This window comes from Ursus arctos, unplaced genomic scaffold (assembly GCF_023065955.2).
Source record: "Ursus arctos isolate Adak ecotype North America unplaced genomic scaffold, UrsArc2.0 scaffold_15, whole genome shotgun sequence".
NCBI classification, from domain to species: Eukaryota; Metazoa; Chordata; class Mammalia; order Carnivora; family Ursidae; genus Ursus; species Ursus arctos.
Genome location: NW_026622819.1, coordinates 60,100,334 through 60,123,264, shown reverse-complemented (window position 1 = coordinate 60,123,264; position 22,931 = coordinate 60,100,334). Strand labels below are relative to the sequence as shown.

The 22,931-nt window shown below is 46.2% G+C and overlaps 1 long non-coding RNA gene across 4 annotated transcripts in view; it reads right to left on the bottom strand.

Moving 5' to 3' along the window:
• The window catches only part of LOC113264107 (uncharacterized), a 248,283-nt gene that overhangs the window by 34,765 nt on the left and 190,587 nt on the right, over window positions 1-22,931 (bottom strand). For 3 of the 4 annotated variants that reach the window (XR_008959260.1, XR_008959259.1, XR_008959269.1), the window contains one exon: window positions 8,639-8,765. The exons of the other annotated variant lie outside the window; for it this stretch is intronic. This is a non-coding gene — a long non-coding RNA (uncharacterized LOC113264107). The remainder of the gene's footprint in view (window positions 1-8,638; window positions 8,766-22,931) is intronic. 4 annotated transcript variants of the gene reach the window in all.

Here is a 22,931-nt window from a genome sequence, read left to right as displayed (position 1 = left end):
CCTAGACACCCAGTGGATGCAGACCCCAGAGACTCTCACTCTGTACCCCACTGGGCCCACTAATCTGGTGGACCACCACCTCCAGTGCTTGGCCCTCCGTATCCATGCCACGTAGGCACAGGGCATGGCCACCAGATCACCCCCAGTGGCGCCCCTGCTACTCCAGACTGCACAGCCCAATATATGGGACTCACCCCAGGTTGGTTTGGAGCCACCCCTCCAAGCTCCAGGCCCCATCCTTGCTTCTAGGGTTCCTCTATAGACTCTTCCTCCCATCTCCTCCTGGGTGTGAGCCAATAAACCCCTCAATCCCTGTGACTTGCTCATGTTGAGATTTTGCCCATTTCTTTGTGTTACCCCTTCGTTTGGGCCAGTGGTTCTCACAGGGGGGATCGTTGGGAACATTTTTGGAAATCCGTGCAGCATTTTTAGGTGTTCCAATGATTGTCAGGGAGCCAGGGGCACTTAGCGGGGTTTAATTTTTTCCAATATTTACTGTACACTGACTGAACTATGGCATGCACGTGGAAGACCACACCTACCCAAGCGTCCACTCAATGCATGTGCACAAAGTGAGCACATCCATGGAACCAGCAGCCAGATCCACATCAGAACGGATCAGAACCCTCAAAGCTCCTTTGGAACCCCTGCAGCCACGGAAAACCACCACCCTGACTTCTAACACTAGGAATCTGCCCTCCCCCACCTTTATTTGAACTTCCTGGGAATGGCTGCATGCCATTTGCCGTGTGTACTCTTTTGTGTCTGGTGTCTTCCACTTGCCATCATGCTTGCGAGATGCCTCCATGTGGCTGCATATAGGTCTTGATGGGCACATGGGCTGTTTCCAGTTTGGGGCTCTTAGGAATAGTGCTGCTTCAGACATTCTTGCACACATGTCTTGATTCATTGGTGTACCCATTTATGCTGGGCAGACACCTAAGAGTGAATAGCTGGATCATGGGACAGGCATTTCATGGCCTTGGTACCTATTGCCAAAGAGTTTCCCAAAACTGGTGTGGCAGTTGACATTCCCACACACAGTAGGAGAGTTCCCTGTTGCCCACTTATTTGCCAACATTTACATTGTCTGTCTCATGGTGGCCATTCTGGAGGGCGTACTGTGCTATCGCACCGCGGTCACTGGCCATTTGGATAGCCTTTTCTGTGAACTGTTGGCTCAACTCTTCCGCCTCACTTTCTGTAGGGCTGTTTGCCTTTGCTTTTATTAATCTGTAGTTCCTTATACATTCTGTATGTGACTTCTCCCATGAATAGGTGATTACAAGTATCTCTCTCATTCTTGTCTTTCCGTGTTCCTCAAAGTGTCCTTTGATGAGACCGAATCTCAAGACAGTAAAATTCATCATCTCTTCCTTCAGGGTGAATAATTTTTGCTCCCAAGTAATCTTTGCCTACCCCTTTGTTTCCTTATAGAGTTTTCTAGTTTCACCTTTCATATTTTGATTTCTAATCCCACACACCTTTTGAATGATCCATCAGACATCCGTGTAGCTGAAAAACCTGTTTATAATGATCTGACTGGGAACCCAGCTCAGCTTTACACATAAACACAAAATGTGTGGGTTTTTTTTTTACACAGTTTAATATACACTGAGTTTCCCAGAATATAACTCCTGTGTAAATTTAGAGAAGATTTTATTTTGTTTTATTTGGAACGTTACCAAGATTTGAATCATCATTTCAGAAAAAAATCTGTCCCTGACAGCAACGCTGCTCGAGGTACATGAGTAACCCATATAACCCACCTGTGTCTGTCTACATTTCTAGATGATTCTATGTTTTAAGCAGACATATATACTTAGTTGACTCTTAATTCGGGCTATTAACTATGAAAGAAGTTTCAACGATCTTCATTTGATTCTTGTTTACCTCTCTTAAATCTAAACTTACACATTATTGGAGCACATATCTGACCACTTCAAATACATCCCCGAGTGTGGCCCTGCCCGTGTGGCTAAGCACTGATGATGCCCATGTTCTTTTATCATAAATTACCTTTTTTCCTCTTTACTATTCTAGGGCATCATATGAATTTGGGGGAAGGAATTATGTGTTCAGGTACATTTCATTTCATTTCAGGATGGTCAAGGGGATTGACAAAGTATTTCCCATAAGAAGGAGCCACTGGGTCTGGAAGGGTAAGAGCCAGTGTGATGGGCTCTGCCCAGCGGGCCTCACATTTCAAACCAAACAGGCACACTGAAGTGTTCTCCTAACACACAGGAGCCGTTTTTTCCTAAAATGGAATTCCTCTTAGACCAACCGATTTTTAGGTAACAGTAATGTTTTTCTTCTCACGTTTGTGAAATAGAAGGTCCCACACCAACCCCAGAAGAAAAGATGTGGGAGTGGCCTACAGCTCAAAGCCACCTCACCTCCTTCCACCATACACCTGCTTGAGATCACAGACAGGCCTGCTCTGCTTCTTCACTGGGTTTAGTTCCACAGGTAGAGAGGTCTGAGTTCAAGTCCCAGCTCTGCCCCAAATGAGCTGTGTGGCTCTGGCAGTGTGTTAATCCTCCCTGAGCCCACAGCAGACTTTCACAAAATGAGTAAGAGAAATCTTACTCGGTATATTCATGAAAGCAAAAGGTAGGAGCTGCTAATGTGTACTGAGTGCTTCCTGTAAGCCCACTTCAGTGCTAAATGCCTCATGAAGATAACCTTCTACTCCCCCAATCCTGCCACAAGGATGAGGACCACTGTTATCTCCATTTTACTGAGGAGGAAAGAGGAGGCACAGAGAGGGTAAGGAGGTTGTCCTCGGTCACACAGTTGGAAAATGGCAACGCTGAGAGTCAAACTCAGGCAGTCTGACTGGTTCTCATTAAATGATAACTTGTGTTCGACACAAAGAAGACGCTCAAAAAATGGCAGCTCTTGGCCCCCTGGTTGTATAGTTCTACACTTGAACTCACCATTACCTTCTTTCTTCCCACTCCCAAAAGAACTGCCTACCTGCCTTTGGTTTAACTCCATTTAATATATGTCACAGCGGCTTCTAAATAAATTGATTTCCAGTAGGCCAGCCGCCTCAGTTTGGCAGCGTTTGTCAATAGAACGCTAAGAAAAGTGAGGTTAATCTACCTGCAAATGATACAAGGAACTCTGTGTTTGCACTGGAATTCATGCTATTTACCTAAAAAAATCCAATCCCATAAGCAACAAAAAGCACACTATGTCAAAAATATTTCCAAGCCTCAGGCCACTTCTACCTGCAAATACTTGACTCAAGGAAGCACCCCAGCCCCTGGGTGCTGGTTGTAACAGGATTTGACCTGTGTGCCTCCAGAGCCTTCAGAATGTGCTCTGACACAGACCGGGGTCGGGTATTGGTAAGTAATGTGGCTTCCAGCACAAAATAGACTCCACTTCCCAGCGGGTGTGGCTGCCGCACTCTTCCGTTTCTGAAAATGGTTTTGTGAGCTTGGAGAATTTTAGGGAGCCCTCCTGTAGGGCCAAGTCACGGCAGCTGACCAGCCCCATGAAGTTGTGCATCATCAACACAAAGCAGGACCTGGGACTTTAGAGCCAAGTTTTAGGGTAAGTCTCTGCTTAGGTCTCTCTGGGCTTTTTGCTTCCTTGCCCATCAAAGGAGGAGGTTTGACGAAGAGAATCCTGAAAGCTTCCCCAGGCCTAGAGCTGAGGATTCAACACGTGCCACAATTTTAGATCAGGTGCTCCTGGATCATGTTATGAACGAATCAGGACTCATTTCCTTTCCTGCTGTGTGACTTAGGCCCATCACTGTACCTCTCTGAGCCTCAGTGTCCTCCTTAAGTAAAATCAAGAATAAATAATATTGATCTCACTGGGTTGTTCCAGAGATCACATTTGAAAAGCCTAAACCTAAAATAGATGTTCAATAAATGTGAGTTTCTCGCCCCCACAAAAACAAGGGCCGACACTCTCTTATTACCACGTCCCCTGCTCAAGGCACCAGACTTCCCTGTACAGTCAATCCACTTCACCCGTGCTGCCCCACCCCCAAACCCTCCTGTCTTTCCCCAGAATCTAGACTCTCAACTCTTCTGCTCAAACTACATCTACTCCGAGACCAACCACCACCACGGAAACTACCTGATATATTAATACATTTACTCCAGTCACCTTCCTGAAACATCTGCATTAAGAATTCTAATGTTAGAATTCCAGCGCATAGAACAGAGAGGAATGGGGAATTTAAATATGGCAACATTTGATGAAAACTTTCATTCCTTGATGTTGCTAGGAAAAGAAGCAGCTGGAATGGTCTCTCTTTCAGTGTAGATTATGTGTGTGAGTAGTGGGCCCTTCACGTGACTTATGGGGTTCTGTGATCTGTCTCTGTTTCCTCTTGGCAAAATAACCCACTTCCGTAGATCTATCTCAGGAGTTTTACCAGCAGGGAAAGGCTTGGAGATGGGCTTCTTGTTTGCCTTCTCCAGTCAGCCACCCCAAATTCTTGGAAGTGGGTGGAGCATAAATGAAAAGTTGGTAAATAAAATTCTTTCTTTGGTCTAGTATGGACAGGCCTTGGTCTCTGCAGGCTACTTCATGGCTCCCAAACTGTAATTATTGGTTGCTTTTTAAAGTGTCCCTCTGAACTGAGAGGCTTTAGTTGTTCTAAATTCATTTGGGATCCTTCTGGACCCAGGAATTAAAGGTGACTCTTCATTCCTGTAAGTCGGAGACTGTCTCGTCTAAGGAAACATTCCAGGCTGCAGGCATGTTGTGTGGTGAGATGGGCCAAATTAAAGCTATATCCCAGCATCCTCCAAGTGGGAGTTCAGCTGGCCTAGGGAAGCAAGAAGCTTCTGAACTCCAGCCAGGAGGACCCTTCCCTCCTGTAGCCCCCATCGCTGGGGTCCTGGAGTAACGGAAAGTAAGTAGAGACTATTGGGCCAGAAGAATCGTAGATGGTTTTACTGGCCAGAGAGTCTCCTTAACATCATGGGGTTTAAGTAAAGCCCTGGACCATTCCTGGCTTCTGATAGAGAGAGAGAGGCCATTCCTGAAGGTCCTATAAACTCTACTATAGCCCAGGAGACTACCAAGCTCCCTTCCACCAATCCCACCTCCCGCCCAACACAGCACCTTATGGTGGACTGAGGATGGGGTGGGGGTCTTTTGCCTTTTAATATCAGTGGTGACAATACCAGATGACCTGGATTGAACACTTTCTATGCATTGCTTCATTCCAACCTCCAATGACCCTATGAAGTAGTCCCGCTCCCATCCCCATTTTACAGAAGAGAGGATTGAGGACAAGAGGGCAAATAAGTTCCTCGGGGTTAGTGTGTGACAGAGATTCAAACCCAGCTCCGACTGGCCCCACAGGGAATCTGAATCTGTTGCCTGCCTTTCCTGAGCCTTCACTACTCCATACAGACCTCATCAGAATCCTGCTGCCCATGTCAAACTCCGAAGATCGGAATGCATACTCCGGGGCGGGGGGCGGGACGCAAGGAGCACAGCGGTTGGGAGGACAAGCTCAGGGGCCAGACGGCTCAGGTCTGAATCCAGCTCCAACGTTTACTCATAGTGTGGCCATGGGCAAGTTACTTAACCTTTCTGTGCCTTTGCTCCCCCATCCACCCACAAAGAGAATAATCCCTCAGCAGGCTGCAGCTGAGATGGGACAAACAAACGATATGAGTAAAGCACACAGAGGGTGCTTGGCACACTAGGAGAGCTCTGTAAGCCCTGGGCATTTTTGTCCCTTCTACCACCTCTCCACGCCTGCTCAGCATCTTGGCCTTGACATTGAACAAGCCGCTCAAATTTGGCATAGCCAAAGCTGAACTCCTGACCTTCCCTCCTAGGGCTGCTCTCCCCCCACTCTTGCTCACCCTAACACCTGGCAACTTTGTCCTTCCGGAAGCTGAAGTCAAAAATTTCGGAGTCATCCTGGGCTCCTCTCTTCCCCGTGCACCCCACATTTAACTCACCTGCAAATCCTCTGAGCTTTACCTTTAAAACATGTCCAGCAGCTAGTCCAACACCATCACCTCTCCAGCTACCTGGTCCAGTCAACACTGTCCTTCCCCTACGTGCATCCAGTGGCCTCCTCACTGGGCCTCTGCTTCTGCTCTTGCCTGTGATTGTCTTCTCCTGCTGTAGCCAGAACAACCCAGGATGCAACAGGTAACTCTAATCCAGACTCCCTCCACTTCCACCTCCCCCAGAGAAAATGCTAATGCCTAATCACGGGCCCACCGAGCCAGTCCCCCACCACACTGCTCCCCACTCTTCCTCTCCAGCCTCACCGGCCTCCTGCTTTCCCTCCTAGAGCCCTTGGCCCTATTGTTCTCCTTCCTGAAACCCCCCCCACCCCTTGCCTGCATGCCTTATTCTTTCACTCTTCTGGTCTCTGCTCACACACCACCTCATCAAAGCAGGTTTTCCTGGCCATCCCAAATAAAACAAGTCCCCAAGTTGCCTTTTGACTGCATGTGTCATGAAACAATAAACCACCAAACCTCCCTCACCTCCACCCCGTTCTCCTTATTTCCTCTCAGTATCAGCTCTGGAATAAGCTATCCTCAGATCAGGTGCAGGAGAGGTAGAAAGAAGGGGCAAAGTGCTCAAGGAAAGCATCTGATGGAAATATGATTCCTTTGGTTCATAGGAAGATCCTATTATATAAATAAATATATTCCATGGTTTTTTGCTGGATAGCACATGATGGGTCCAAAATGCTGTTCTGGACCAAGTAATGCTGAGGGAGGCATTCCAGAACACATTTGAGACAGACACCACCCCTCTTCCCAAGTAACACCCAAAATAAGGTGGCAAGTGCAAACTAGGGCCTTGTGAGTAAAGAGGTCAGGTTGAATGTGGCATCGGACTGCAGTCCCTAACGAAACCTCACTAAAACGATCATGATGGGATTTTTTTAAAGACATAAAAGTACAAGGGAAAATGAGAGAGGTAAAAATAACAAAACTTTGGGATCCAGAAAGTCTGTGGATAAGAATTATTTGACTAAGCAGCCCTGACAGAGCTGAATTCCAAGCTCATAGCAAGATAATTCATGAGCCACAAGGATTATACAAGGGAATGCTCAGAAAAACTCAGGAATCTATGACACACAGTACTTCTGGAACTGAGAGCAAAGCTATGGGAGGGAAGGGGTAAAATAATAGGGGCTGGTTGAAATCTGTTTAGTAGTAGTTAGATGCCTGGACATCCTCCCTCACTCCACACTGCTGGGCCCCTTCCCCACTCTGGCAGAAAACTGGCCATTTGCTTTCCAAGAAGAATAAAATATAGGGACTCTGGACTACGTGACATCAGACCCAGTTGATGGGTCTGACACCTGGGGTATCTATTATAAATAGAGTGATTCAGTAACTATGAACATGACCCTCTCCCACCCTGCTTCTCCTATTGAGCTTCCAAAATGCTGGAATCCAGGCTTTTGCTCTCTGGAAAGGAGTTTGGAAGAAACCTCTCTACTATGTCTAACAAACTCAGGTGGAAAGACTTGAAGATATTGACACAGGGCCTTTCCAAAAATTGGCACAGCATAGCACTCCACAATAAAGTTCACAGTCAAGAAACTCCACTCATTCAGACAATCATAGATGAAAAGACATCTGAGGAAAGCCTCTATGAGACAAGTCAGAAAACAAGTAAAAACAACTTGGAAAAAACAGAAATTTTGCAAGGAGAAGAAAATGTCCCAAAACTCATTGATCACCTTGCAAGATAAGACATCGCATCAATGAAAGAAGAACAGAAAGCTATAGAAAAAAAATTTACAGAACAAAAAATATATCTTGAAAATTAAAAATGTGAAAATAGAAGTAAAAAGCTTTGTACAAGATTGGAAAATAAAATTGAGAAAAGTTTCAGAAAGGAAATCAGAAAGACAAATAGAAAACAGGGAAGAATAGAAAAAATAATTAGAAGACCCGTCCAAGAAGTCTTACATGCAAAGAAGGAGAGTACCACAAAGAAAGAACAGTGAAAACTGAGGAGATACTGATCAACAAAATAATAAAAGAATATTTTTCAAACTTAAAGAACAAAAATCTCCAGATTGGAAGGGGACTTCAAGTTCTCAGCATCATGGAAAAAACATACCCACACCAAGGTACGTCGTTATGAAATTTCCGAACATTCTCAGAATAAAGAAAACATCCTCCAAGCTTCTGAAGGGTAGAACAAACAGGCCCACATGCAACAGATCAGAAATTAGAATAAATTAAGAATTCTTAACAGCATACAGGGAGAAAAACAAACAAAAGACAATGGGGCAGTGACTTCAAAATTCCAAAAGAAAATTATTTCCAACCTAGAATTCTATATCTAGCCCAATTATCACTCATATGTAAGAATAGAATAAAAATAATTCTGATATGCAAATTCTCAAAAAATGTAACTGCTGCATGCTTTTCTCCAGGAGGCCACTGGTATATTCTACCAAATGAAGGAGTAAACTATGAAAAAACAAAAGACATGCTTATGTATTAGCTCCCTAGGGCTGCCATAGCAATGCACCACAAACTGAGTGGTCTAAAACAACAGAAATCTATTGTCTCACAGTCCTAGAGGCTAGAAATCCAAAATCTTGGTGTCAACAGGGCCATACTTTCTTCAAAACCTGGAGGAGAACACTCTTCCTTACCTTCTCCAGCTTCTGGTGAGCCCATGCTTTCTTTGGCTTCCGGTAGCAGAACTCCAATCTCTGCCTCCATCTCCATATGGCAGTCTTCCCTCTGTGCATGTCTGTCTCTGTATCTCTTCTTCTCTTTCTATAAGGACATACAGGGTTCTATAGAGTTAAGGCCCCTCCCTGCTCCAATATGACCTCATCTTAACTAATTACATCTACACTCAGGCTATTTCCAAATAATGTTAACATTCTAAGGTTCTGGGAAACACATAAATTTATGTAGGGGGATGACAATATTTAATCCAGTGCAGCATACAGAAACAGGTGATAATGTGGATGATGGCAAAAGACTAGCTCAGGCTGACAACTCTATACTAGAGTACAGGGCCACCAGCCCACACTGGGCAGGTTAGATGTCATTAGATTTTTTCAGGGAGGTGAAATTGAGATTTAGGGGTTCAATTAATGATAAATACATAGAAAATTGAACAAATAAACAACAGTGACAATAAAAAGGCAATTGTTAATTCCGGGAAAAACAAAAGATGAGTTCATAATCACAGCTCTGTAAGGCATATATAAACATGTATAAGAAACAATGATTGTTTATCAAGCCAAAATTACAATATAAATATATGGGAAGGGCGGGGGTGGGAAGTGGTGGAAGTGAAAGGAGGAAAGCGTGATAAGTCCTTATGTTCCACCATTAACGGATAAATTAATGGATGAGGCCAAAAACTGAAAAAGCCAGAATTAGCAGTTCAAGTATATACAGAAATACGGAGTAGATATTAAAAGAGTTGAAAACGGTATCCCTGGAGAAGAGGAAATGGGATGGGAGGAGAACTAAGGATGTTGTTTGTCTTAACAAACCTTGTAGAACTAGTTGAACTGTGTCTATGTATAACCTCAACTAGGAAAAAAAAACACAACATGAGAGAAAGGCACAAACTGGCCCAATCATCAACAGCCTGGTGCGTTGCACACAATACCCTAAGTATATTTTATAGTTGACATATTTTATGATGAAACTCTAGAGTTAGCTTAACACAGTGGTTCTCAACTAAGGGCAGTTTTGCCCTCCTCAGGCCCCATCCCAGGGGACATTTGATAAGGTCTGGATGTATCTTTGATTGTCACAACTCAGGGGAGGGGGAGCTCCTGGCATCTAGTAGGTAAAGACCAGGGAAGCTGCTGGACTTCCTGCAATGTACAGAGTGCAGAATGACAACAACAAAGGATTTGTTCAACAACTTAACAAGAATTATGTGGCCCAAAATGTCACTAGCGCCAAGGCTAAGAAACCCTTGCTCAACAGATGAATAGAAGGAGAAAGTGCTGTGAGGAAACCAGGTTTGGTTTCTTTAGACTCACACACCACTTCCAACATCAGGTGTGTGGGGTCTGTCCCACACCGACCAGTTCTCCAGTTCTAGGTAGACACCAAGCTGTCCTACAGTTCAATTCACTTCTGACACTATCTACCTGCACTTAGTGTCACATCCCACAGGTTAAGTGCTCAGTCCCACGAGACTGCCCCCTGACTTCAGATGCCAATCACAAATCCCAGGCTTCCTATACTTCTGATCGACTGGCTATAAGTCAGGGAATCCCACAACCCCTTCCTCAGGTTCAATAATTTGCTAAAATGGTTCACAAAATTCAAGAAGGCACTTTATGTTTATCAATTTATTATAAGAACTACAACAGCCAGGGGTGCCTGGGTGACTCAGTCGGTTAAGCATCTGCCTTCAGCTCAGGTCATGATCCCAAGGTCCTGGGATCGAGCCCCATGTTGGGCTCCCTGCTCAGCGGGGAGTCTGCTTCTCCCTCTTCCTATGCCCCTTCCCCTCACTTGTTCTCTCTCTCTGTCTCACAAATAAATAAAATCTCTCTCTCTCTCTCTCTCTCTCTCTCCATATACATATACATATATATATATATATATATATATTTTTTTTTTTTTTTTAATACAACGGCCAGAGAAAGCGATGCAGAGGGCAAGGTTGGGGGAGGGTATGTGGTGCTTCCATGATTCCATAACCTCTCCAGGTACACCAGCCTCCTGACACCTCCACATGTTCACCATCCTAGAAGCTCTCTGAACCCTGTCCTTTTAGGTTTCTATGGAGGCTTCGTTATGTAGGCATGACTGATTAAATCACTAGCCATTGGTGACTAGCCCAATCTCTAGTTCCTCTCCCCTTCCAGGAAGCCAGGGGCATGGGGCTGAAAGTGCCAACCCTCTAATCCTATGACTGGTTTCCCCCATCCTTAGGGGCTTTCCAAAAGTCACCACGTTAACATAAACCTAGGTGTGGTAGAAAGGGGTGCATTGTGAATAAAAATTGATACTCTCTTCATCTTTATGTCTCTTTTCACTTAGGAAATTCCAAGGGTTTTGGGGAGCTCTGTGCCAGCAACAGGGAGGAAGCCCCCATATCGATTTCTCATTATAAATCACAGGAAGTTGTTGAGATCCTCTAGGTAAGAAATCACAAAGGGCTGAATTAAGAGACTTCTACGGTAGACGGCACAAAACCGAAACTGGACGCAGGTGGTGACAATGGGGACAAGGGGGCTTTTCCCACTGCCGCCTTGTGAGGATGCTCGAGCAACCTGTGGAGAGGTCCATGTAGGGAAGGGCTGAGTCCTTCTGCCAACAGCCAGTGACTGAGCTGAATCAGAAGAGGGCCCCACAGCCCCAGGCAAGCCTTTGGGTCCCTGAAACCTGGGCCCACAGCTGCCTGCAGTCTCACAGTCTCATATGACACACTGAATTAGAACCACCCAGATGCTCCAGTCCCTGCTGCGGAAACTGTGAGATAATGCACGATCCTTGTTCCAAGTCACTCCATTTTGGTATCATTTGTTACACGGCAATGGATAACTAATACAAACGGGCAGTGAGAAAAAGATGAAAACAGTAATGACGAAGCAAAACCAAAGGATACACAAAAGGCCAGATGGTGGTGGGGAGGGCAGGACCAAGGTAAAAAATTCAAGAAATGGCCACTGAGTCCGAGTACTTCTATTAGCAAGCGGACCATGTTACGTATTTCCAAAACCATTTAGCCTGAGGATGAAAGCCGAGAAGCGAGTTGTATTAGACAAGATGCATTGAAGAACCTAGCGCAGTGTCCAGAACACAGTAAGGGGAGAAAATAATAACAAAGGCAAACCCAACAGCTCACATTCTGGCACCGCACTGTCTTCCTAGGCAACTCTAGCTCAGGTCCTAATTAACATGTATTTATTATGTCTGGTGCTAAACTCACACTCAATCAGCTATTATCATCCCTGTTTCTTTTTTTTTTTTTTTAAAGATTTTATTTATTTATTTGACAGAGAAACAGCCAGCGAGAGGGGGAACACAAGCAGGGGGAGTGGGAGAGGAAGAAGCAGGCTCCCAGAGGATGAGCCTGACGTGGGGCTCGATCCCAGAACGCTGGGATCACGCCCTGAGCCGAAGGCAGACGCTTAACGACTGAGCCACCCAGGCGCCCCATATCATCCCTGTTTCTGATGAGGAGACGCAGCCTCCCAGCACTGATGTGGCTTCCCTACAGTCCCACAAAGCCAGGACGTGAACCCACACCAGGCTAAATTCAAATCCACACTAATCCCACTGCACCATCCACGTCTCTTTAGAGAACACTTATTTACATTCCTTGGGATCGTTTGAATTCTCTTCCCTCTGCCTTTCTTATAAAGAACTCCGCCAGTGTTCCTCCTCCCCTCACCCCTAAGAAAATCCTTTCATTATTGTTCGTTCCTGAAATTAAGTGTCCACATATTTTACTAGGGAGACTCAGAAAGCCCTGACAGGGGCGGAATGCAGGAGCTATGAATTAAAGTTTCTTCAAGACTCTTCCTCATCCTCTGTCCCCAGGGTCTGGACATGCAGTTATTCTCCCTGGCAACCATCCTTGTTTCTCTCCACATGCCCCCACCCCTCCAGGGCACCGTCTGGCTGGAGCACAGCATTCCCTCAGCCCCATTCCCCTGGAAAATGTTGAGTCTGCGTTGACATTGACACCCATTAGGAAGCCGTGCAGCTGTTCCCACACAGCCAGCCCAAAGGCCTTCCGGAAATTGTTTGCATTCACGCGCCTTCTGTACAGCCTGGCAGTTCTGCAAGGCCTGGAACCCCAGGACTGTGGCTGGGGTGGGAAGGCACACTTTCTTTTCCTCTTCCCTGAGTCCATGAATGACTAGTAAATTGAGAATAGGTAAGAAAAACAGGTACTTCTTTCTTGCTATCTAGAATAAGTTGGGTGGTGGGGGTGAGGGAGTCACAGCTTTTTTTTTTTCTTTGTGGTTATAGATAACTATTACCGTATTATTTGGATCTCATTTGGTTTAAGTGGCATAAATCCAATTCTAAATGGATTTGGCAAAAAGAAGAGTTTAATAACAGGGCATTGGAGTATCTCCAAGCAAGATGAAGAAAGGGCAGGGACACTTCCAGATGGGGTCACCATGTACGGTTGTGCAAGCTGCACACTGCACAACCCCGGGGGGCACTATATCACATGGCAGCCATGTGAATAGCACCTCCTGGTGTGGTGCAGAACACAACTTTCTAGCTCTTTTCAGTGTCTCCCCCCTCCAGGTTTCAGGAATAACTGAAAGCAGGGTCTCAAATGTCACCACGACTCTCTCTCCAAATGGGTTTCTCTCTGAATATTGACCAAATCCTTCCCACTGGTGGGCTGGTTTCATTTATGTCTGTGAATGGTTCCTTACTTCCAGCCAAGGAGGGACTGACTGGTGCTTTTATTGGTTCCGCTCTGATTGGCATATTTGAGCTTGGTGCTCATCCTTCCACCAATCAAGAAACCAGATGGCTCAGAGGCGGGCACTACCTTTGCCTTAGCCTGAATCAGATACGGAGTATGTTTGCCTAGTAGGAGGTAGGAGATGTAGCCTTTGGGGAGTTGAAGGCTTTTAGCCCTTACTTATTTGCCGTTCCTTTTTGTAACTTCCAGAGCCCTTCGGGAGCACTAAATACCTAACAGTAGAACGGTAGGCGGGGCAACATGGGAGTAAAATTGCTCCAATTCAAGAGCGGGTGTGAATGAAACTAGCCTCCTCTGGGATTTTCATTTGATGAGATCTTAAGAGTTTTGGCAAAGTGGGGGCTATATTCATATTTTGACTATTTGGGGGACATTATGACCCTTCTGCAGTCACACACTGGCAGCTTCCAAGCTCTCTGTCTTGAAGGCAGAAAATAACAATTCTCTTCCCAAATTAACTTCCCATGGATGCTTGGTAACCTCCTCCTTCAAGGGGCCAGAGAGAACAAACAACAATCTTCTAACTGTCCATTTTATCACCCTTGCGCCCCCTCCCTTGCCCCCACCTCCAACACCAGTGTGGAAGCACACCCCTTTGCACTCTGATATTACTATCCCCCTAGCACTCTCTCTGCATCTTTTCTGAACTCCCGAATTTTCACCCCAACTCTCACCAGTCACCACAGCTCAGTAGTTTCAATATTCAAGCCAGAGAAGGACTCCCTGGGTGTCATGAAATCAAGGGGTTACCCTGAAAGGGACTGGGGTCTTGAGGAATCCCAGAAAACAAACACGGCTGCCACGTGCCATAAATATTCTTGGACCATTTAATTCACATGTAACAAGGGGGGGGTGCATGACTATCAATGACCAAAATAAATAGTAATCAATTATGATGATGGTAATTATGCTTTTGAAATTAGCCTGGGAAAGGATGACCAAGGCAATTTTTTATTCCAGCTCAGGAAAATGGGACACCAGCTGGAGCTAATAAGAGCTTTCATTAAAGCACTGAGCTTCATCCAGCACCGCAAAGAAAGCCCTCTCTGTCCTGTGGCCCGGCCCGGCCCTGACATGCCTTCTGCTTTTTAACAAGAACTGAAAGGTGGCGAGACAGACAGTTCTTGCCTTGGCACCGGGCAAAGTCGGCCTTTGAAAAGGCAGTGATTATTTTCAATGGCCCAGTACTGGGGAGTTTCGCTTCCTTTGCCCCGTCTCTGCAAGCCTGGGTTCCCGCACCAGCACTGGAATTGACTAGGGCAGCTGGCGGCGGTGGATGACCCCGGGCAGAGGGTCTGGGCAGGCGAGGACCGGCCAGGGCAGTTTGCAGGTCTTGCTGGGGTAGGAGCCAGAAGGAAGAAAAATGTGGTTTCTGCACAAGGGACTGTGTGTCTTTCCCCTCACTTTAGTCCCCCAGTAGCTGCAACATAAATGGTCACTAATATTTACCAGCCGGCCCTTCCACCCCAGACAGCGTATTTGCCAGGCACGGGGCGGCCCTGACAGCTCCTCTGCTCCTACACCGGCGGCACCTTTGGGAATTTCATGGAAGTCACTCACTGCTGGCTCCTGCCTCAGTTTCCCTTTCTGCCTCTCTCCTGTTCACTATTTCTTGCTGTTTCTCTCGCTATGAAGACACTAAAGAAAGAGTCTCTCTTAGCCACCCTGTAGCAAAGCTGAAGAGTTCAAGCGTTAGTGGGAATAAAATTCCCTTCTCCCTCTTTTGAGTCCGATACCGGACTCACTACCCAAGCCTTTGATAGAGGCTGGCTCTCAACCAGGGGCGACTTTACCTGCCAGCCGACAGCTGGCAACATTTGGAGACATTGTTGGCTGTCACAGCTGAGGTAGGAATGCTACTGGCATCTAATGGGTAGAGGCCAGGGATGTTGCTAAACATCCTATAATGTATGCAAGGAAGAATTTTCCCGCCTAAAATGTCAATAGGTCTGAAGCCGAGAAACCCTGGATTAATTAATGGCTAAGGAAGCATTTAGTCGCCCCTCCCCCTCCCCAAAGGGTGACACCTGCTGTCCGGGGGTGTCAAAGTCTAAACTCACCTTCTGCGACAGAGATTTCTTCCAGAAAGCACACAGCCAGCCAGAGGCGGAGCCACACACCCGCGTAGCACGTCATCAGTGAGCCCGCCTCCTGTGCCCAGCGCTGGGCAATCAGAGTAGCTGCTCCGGGAAAACTAAGGCAAAGGAGAAGGTAGCGGAAGCTCCCTTTCTAGCACTTCTGCCAACAGGGAGGACGTTCCTCCCCTCCATATACAGGTCAGTTCAGGTTGTCCATAAGTCTCCGGAGTCTGACAGACCCAGGAAGGGCTCCCAGGAGCTTTGGGTATGGCCAAGAGTTGAGAACACATCCCACGACAGGCCTTAGGCTCCACCTTCTCTTGGCAGTTGCCACAAGACCTAACGCCAGGTGCTTTGTGTATTCGGATTCCATCCATACAGCAGGGCTGCGGGATTTTATTTCATACTTTACCACATACCGCGTAAGGTGTGCACCTTGAATCTTTGCCTAGGTCTGACAGTGATCTTGTAAAACTCAACTCACAATCAACTCATTTTACTGTCCAAAAAATGGAGTTTATTTAGACTTCACAGAAATTCTAGAGATTTGGGTTGTGGTAGCAGAAGCCTCTCATTTACTCAGTGCCACGACATGCCAAGCACTCTGCTAGACCTACACGTACATTATTTCCTTGCCCCCTCCCCAGAATCCCACAAGATACCGGTAGCCCATTGTAGGGACCAGAAAACTGCCAGGAGCAGAGCAGTGGTACAGAGTCTTGGCACTTACTTATGCATAATGCCCTAGTATTTGGCAAGGTCCAGCATTATTAAGAGGTCCTGGGCTATAACAGGGGCACAGCTCTTAGAGAAGATGCTCAAGGGATCCCACAACATCCCCCTCCAACCCTGAGTGCTTCTACAGACAAACTCTTGAGGCACACCTAGTGAGTCTGATTAGTAAGGCAGAAAGACATTGGTTTCGAAATAGCCCCCATACACCAAGATGACGCTTGTCTCCATTTGATGTCCTCAGAAAAAGGACCTGCTTTTTTTTTTTTTTTTTAATTCCAAACTGATCCATTCCAGGGTCAGGAAGTTCTTCCATATAGACACCCTCAGGCTGCAGCTTAAGCCAATTTCCTCCTCCCTGATACAGAGTGGAGATGAAGAACAGCTGGTGTCCAGTGTCTCTAAAAATCTTTCATAAACCTGAAGCCCCATTACATAATCTGCCTTCTCCAAGGGAAATCATCCCAGTTCTTTTGAGTGTTTTTTCAGAGATTATATACTCTGCAAGTTTCCTCTGCGAACAGGTTGACCACTTCAGAAGTTCTGTTCCTCCTGAGTTGGGAGACCACAGTCCATCACTCTGCAGAGCATGGGTTCTCTCACACACATTGTCAGGGGCAGATTTCCCGGCAAAACACACAGGGAAGCAATGGTGACAGGGCCACATGCTCAAGACACGTGAGTTGAAACACGTGCTCCCCCTCGCACTCGCTGTACGACTACAGGTTGGCCAGCAGGATGTGCAAGACCTCTCTGTATCCAAAGCAGAAGGAATGACTTTCCCCAGGGGCTCTAATGAGATCATGTAAGTTAAGTGCTTGGCACCAATAAGAACACTGGCCCCAGTAACTATGATGACCTTACTGTTATGCCCTCCCCTAGTGCAGTCACTTCCTCATTTACAATTCCTCTGAATTAAACAAAGACAACAAACCAAAGACAGGAAGTTCTCACCGGCCCTGTCTGCCTCCCAAAGAACTAAGCCTAGATGTGTTTGAACCAGACTGGATGTGTTTGAACCGGACTGCTCACACCCCCATGGAGATCAGGGAAGGGGCTTCTACTTTGGGTGGAAATGGGCTTGGTGACCTCTTAAAATCACTTTCAACTCCAAGATTCTATTAAGAACTCATGTCAACCCAGGCTTTCACCCCTTATCCATTTTCCACAAAGAAATCCAACCGGATTTTCCATGGGGGAAATGCAGGAGACATGGTACCCTGTACCCCTCACAGCACACTTCCTCTGTTCCTCATCAGACACACCCATCCTCCCAGTTCCCACTCTCTCATGCTTCCCCTGGTAGTCTTCCTCTTGTATACTCCCCTAAAAATGCTCCATCTCCTTTCCGTTGGGTCAAGCAATGCAGCTTTGCCCTCCACCATGTCTACCCTATACAGGTCAATTATAGCCAGTTAACAGGACCCGCCTCCCTCAGTAGGCAGTACAACATCTACTCTGCGGGGAGCATGGCCTCTGGCATCTTACTCCACAACCAAAAAGATTTATCAGAGAATTCCTTTCCTGTACACACAGAATTTTTTCTGGAAGAAATTCCTATAGTACAATTTTCTCCGTCCTCTTGCATACGATTTAATGATTTCTGTCTCCAGTTCCAAGAGCTTGTATTACTTCCTTGTAAAACAAACTATGCAAACAAACATTTGCAACTGTATATTTTAAAAACTCCCTTGCACGTTTTATGTACTGACTTCATTGTGCTTTTTGTCTGGACACAGTATCTAATAGAGCTAGGCTGCAGCACCACAACTTCCCCATAGGTGGCACCAGCTCACACACTTTTATATGTCAGCAAGAACTGCATCTTGAGATTGAGATGTCAGGTTATGTAAAATGAATTAGCTGCATACTTCTCTGCTTTGGGAAACTTGAAACTTACCAACTATCCTTCCAGTAAAAGGGAATAGCTGAACTGGACTCCCTCTTGCCAAGGCTCTGGTTGGCGGCGTTTTCCCAGTTGACTTGCCATGACTGTTTCTCACAGAGAGATCCCTTCCCCATAGCACAATTTAGCCTCTTTTAATTATTCCTGCCATGTCATAGTCAACAGGTGTTCCCAACAACTTTTAGGAAGCATGTCAGGGAAACCTCCAAGGGCTGCAAGACCCCAGAATGCAATGATTTTGCTCTTAAGACATAGGCATGATCCTCTGTGGAAAGGAGCTGGCCTCCTGCCCCCAGAATGCAGTGTGATTCCTTCTCAGCCAGGAGACAACTGCCTGAGCTGGACATTGCCCACCAGTGTTGTCCAAGTAGGCAAACTCTTGGCTCCTTATAAATCCTCCTCAGAGTTATAATTTTTAACAGCAATTGCGAAACAGCTTTGGGTGAACCAAAGGAAACACACTGGACAGCACTTGAAAAACAATGTAGGCCAACATGCTGCCTCCATCCAGGACTGGGACTTAAATGAAGGTGGACTTCACCAGGAGCAATTTCTTCCCCAACCACTGAAGCTGGACAGAGAAGTGGGGCTGTAATGAGTTAGAGGGAAAGTGAACTGATAGCCTTTTAGTGCATTTTGGAAAGCCCAAGCTTCCCAGACGTTTCCGCAATCTCCCCTTCTCCCTTGCTGAGTCAGAGCTGGGCTTTGCAAAACTCATATTAGAAATGTCTGTTCTCCACGGTCCTTTCCAACTGCCCCCCACCCCACCCCTGCCCACGCATGCACACACACTGCCTGGGATTCCTTTTCTCCTGGCTAGCAGCCCCAGCCTCCAGGGCTCCTTCTTCCTATCCCCCAAGCCCCACACCTAGGGATCCTTACTTTCCTACCCTCTGTTTGCAGAGTTATTAGCACTCTGCCTCGTCTCCCAGATGTGCTCACAGAAGCTTTTCAACAGGCTGAGCAGAGCAAAGGCCTTCCCAAGACGGCAGCCCACCCACCTAAGTGAGCATAGAATTACACCAAGTCCTGCCCACTGATCACTCGTTCCATAATTATTGGTCGGGAATCTACTTGCGCCAGGCACGGGTTGGCATGGAGAACATGGACAACATTCTCTGCCCCTCTGAATCCTATCGTGTGACAGCTGCTTTCAGGTTGTTGTTAGAAGAATGCCTGGAGTTGGAGAGGATGTGGAGAAAGGGATCCCTCTTACATTGTTGGTGGGAATGCGAGTTGGTACAGCCACTTTGGAAAACAGTGTGGAGCTCCCTTAAAAAGTTAAAAATTGAGCTACCCTATGATCCAGCCATTGCACTACTGGGTATTTACCCCAAGATTCAGACGTAGTGAAGAGAAGGGCCATATGCACCCCAATGTTCATAGCAGCATTGTCCACAATAGCTAAATCATGGAAGGAGCCGAGATGCCCTTCAACAGATGACTGGATTAAGAAGGTGTGGTCCATATATACAATGGAATATTACTCAGCCATCAAAAAGAATGATTTCTCAACGTTTGCTGCAACATGGACGGGACTGGAGGAGATAATGCTAAGTGAAGTAAGTCAAGCAGAGAAAGACAATTATCATATGGTTTCACTCATTTATGGAACATAAGAAGTAGGAAGATCGGTAGGAGAAGAAAGGAAAGAAGAAAGGGGGGTAAACAGAAGGGGGAATGAGCCATGAGAGACTATGGACTCCGGGAAACAAACTGAGGGCTTCAGAGGGGAGGGGGGTGGGGGATTGGGATAGGCCGGTGATGGTTATTAAGGAGGGCACGTATTGCATGGTGCACTGGGTGTTATACACAAGTAATGAATCACGGAACTTTACATAAAAAACTAGGGATGTACTGTATGGTGACTAACATAACATAATAAAAAATTATTATAAAAAAAGAATGCCTGGAAATATTATTGTTGATATTGTGTTTGTTGTTGTGATTACACCTTTTGCCTTGATACATCCCTTTCACCTCTACAAGTGATTTTGCCACATGCTATGAGCTCTACTCTCCAACTTCAGTCATTTGTAAACCATACTTCTGAGTTCTGCCATATGCATGTACCACCTATGTTTTATTGGCTTTATGTAAGTCTTTAGAATGACTCGCTTTTTTTACTTAACCATTTTTTAAAATTTTATATCACTACTATAAATGGAAGACTTGCCACAAATAGAAGGCAACCCTAAAATCAAATGCAATTTTAAAACCATGCTATGAAATTTTGGCTAAATACAGAAACTTGGGCCTGTGCCCACTCTCTGTTAAAAAAGGGAGCATCAGATATATCAGACAGGTGTTCAAGGCAGTCTAGTACCATACCAACACTTACTCCTTAGAGTTATCCAGAGAGTTAAGTACTCTCACGGAGGAATGTGGTACAATGTCACGCCACCTCTCTGTACCATCTACAATCATGGTAGTTGCCACCAGTAACTTCCATCTAAATCAGTCAGCACAGCCACGTTCTGTGGTAGTCACAGACAACCTTCCAATCTCCGCAGCCTAAAACACAAAGGTTACTTCTTGCCCGTGTTCACTGTGAGTTGGCAGGGTCCACACTCATTCTTGCTGCTCAGACTTCCAGGCCAACGAAGCAGACACCATCTTGAATGTTGAGGGTCCTTGTGCCAGAGGGAAAGGAGAGAGTAATCCAAAGAACACACTGGAGGCACCCAACACTGGAGTCTCTCCACTTCTGCTCACGATTCAAGGGCCAACTCAAGTCCCATGGCCAGCCCTGACTTCACCCGAGCAGGGAGTACAATCCTACCATATCTTGGAAGGAGAAAGAGCTGGAATAGTTGTGGATCAGCCGTACAGACTTGCATTCCACCCCATGCACTGATAACACTGCCCCAAGCCATTGGTCCCCAGCCTTTCCAGGCTTGGATTTCTATATCACCCCCATCAACCGGGCAAACAGACCACTTACCATGCTGTGACCATGACCGTGCTCCGTACTTGTCTTCCCCTACCTCTGCTCATGGCTCCCACTTAATGGAATACCCCTCCCTGTCTCTCATCCTACTCACCCTTCAAGATTCTACCTATTCCTGAGGCTTTATCCACCCACAAAACTGAAAGTTGTGTGCTGTGTGGGTGTGTGTTTCCTGAGGGTAACATTTCAGATTTTCAGAGCTAAGAGGGATAGGCTCCTCCATTTATAATAGGGTTTCTCAACCCAACGCTGTGAACATTTGGGCAGGATAATCCTGTCATGTGGGAGACTGTCCTGTCCATTGTAGTATGTTTATCAGCATCCCCGACCTTTGCTTAGAGGCCAATGGCAACTTCTCCCTCCAATTGTGACAACAAAATATGTTGCACAACACTGACTGTCCCTTTGGAGGGAGGGTAAAATTTCCCCCAGTTGAAAACCACTGTTTTACAAGACAACCAAGAGGAATTAAATATTGTGCCCAAGGTGACACAGTGAGTTAATTGCCAAAGGGGCCGGAGGGATCCAGGTTCTTGATTCCCACACCCCCCACCTCTGATCTGCTGTTCTTGGCACTGGCGCGTGGGGCTCGCTCAGCCTGGAGCATAGAGGAAGGAAACAGGCTGAGCTCATATTCCTTTGACACGCTTGATGTGCCCATCGAACAGGTCCATAAAGAAATATGCTGTCTCTCACCTAACACACACACACACACACACACACACACAGACACACACACACACAGAGACACACACACACACAAAGACACACACACACAGACACACACACAGAGACACACACACAGAGACACATACACACGCACAGACACACACACAGAGACACACAGACACACATACACAGACACACACACAGACACACACACACAGACACACACACACAGAGACACACACACACAGACACACACACAGAGACACACAGACACACACACACAGAGACACACACACAGAGACACACACACACAGAGACACACACACAGAGACACACACACACACACACACACACACACACTCTTCTTGATCTGTCTTACGGTCTTTGAATTTTGATGTAGATAACAGCACAGAAGTATTTCATTTGCCTTCATTCTACCATAAGAAAAAGAGTAGCGTTAGTCCAGCAACAACATGGCAACAGTGTTACAAGAGAGACACCAGGGGAGTTCTGGGGTTGCAGAAAACTGGATGATGTGCGCCCCATCCAAAAGGCCAAGTACCATAACAAGTGGTTAGGATTTTTCAAAGAGATGAAATCCAAAATTTAATGCGGTATCTTCTGATTATTAGAGGCTGGAAACTGACTTTTTTTTTTTTTGAAATGTGCAAGTGCAAACTATAGGCCACACAAAGTACCAGGTTTGGCCATGAAGGCCTGCCACCCCTACACTACACAAGTGACCACATCATGTCCCAGGGTGGACATGTTACAGCCATAGGTCACAACCCACCCTGAACATCAGCCATCTGGAGGGCTTTTCATCCCATGGAGTCCCAGACTCTACTTGAGACCCGATGAACAAGAAAGTCCCCAGGGTGGACCTCTGGGACCTGAATTTTTGAAAAGCTCCTAAGTAATTCTAATGCACCGGGTCCCTTGACAACTTTAGAAAACAGCGTATTAACTCCTCCTCCCTCCCCAGACTGTGAGTTCCTCGGGGGGTGGAGGGGACCACACCGTCTCCATTCCTGTTCTCCTCAGACCAGCACAGAACTAACGCAGGCCAGGTGTTCTTTAAACATTTACTCAAACTGAATCACCACAAAGGTTGAAGTCGTAATTGCATCCAGGCTTTTCTCTTGGATCTCATTTTCCTAAAAAATCT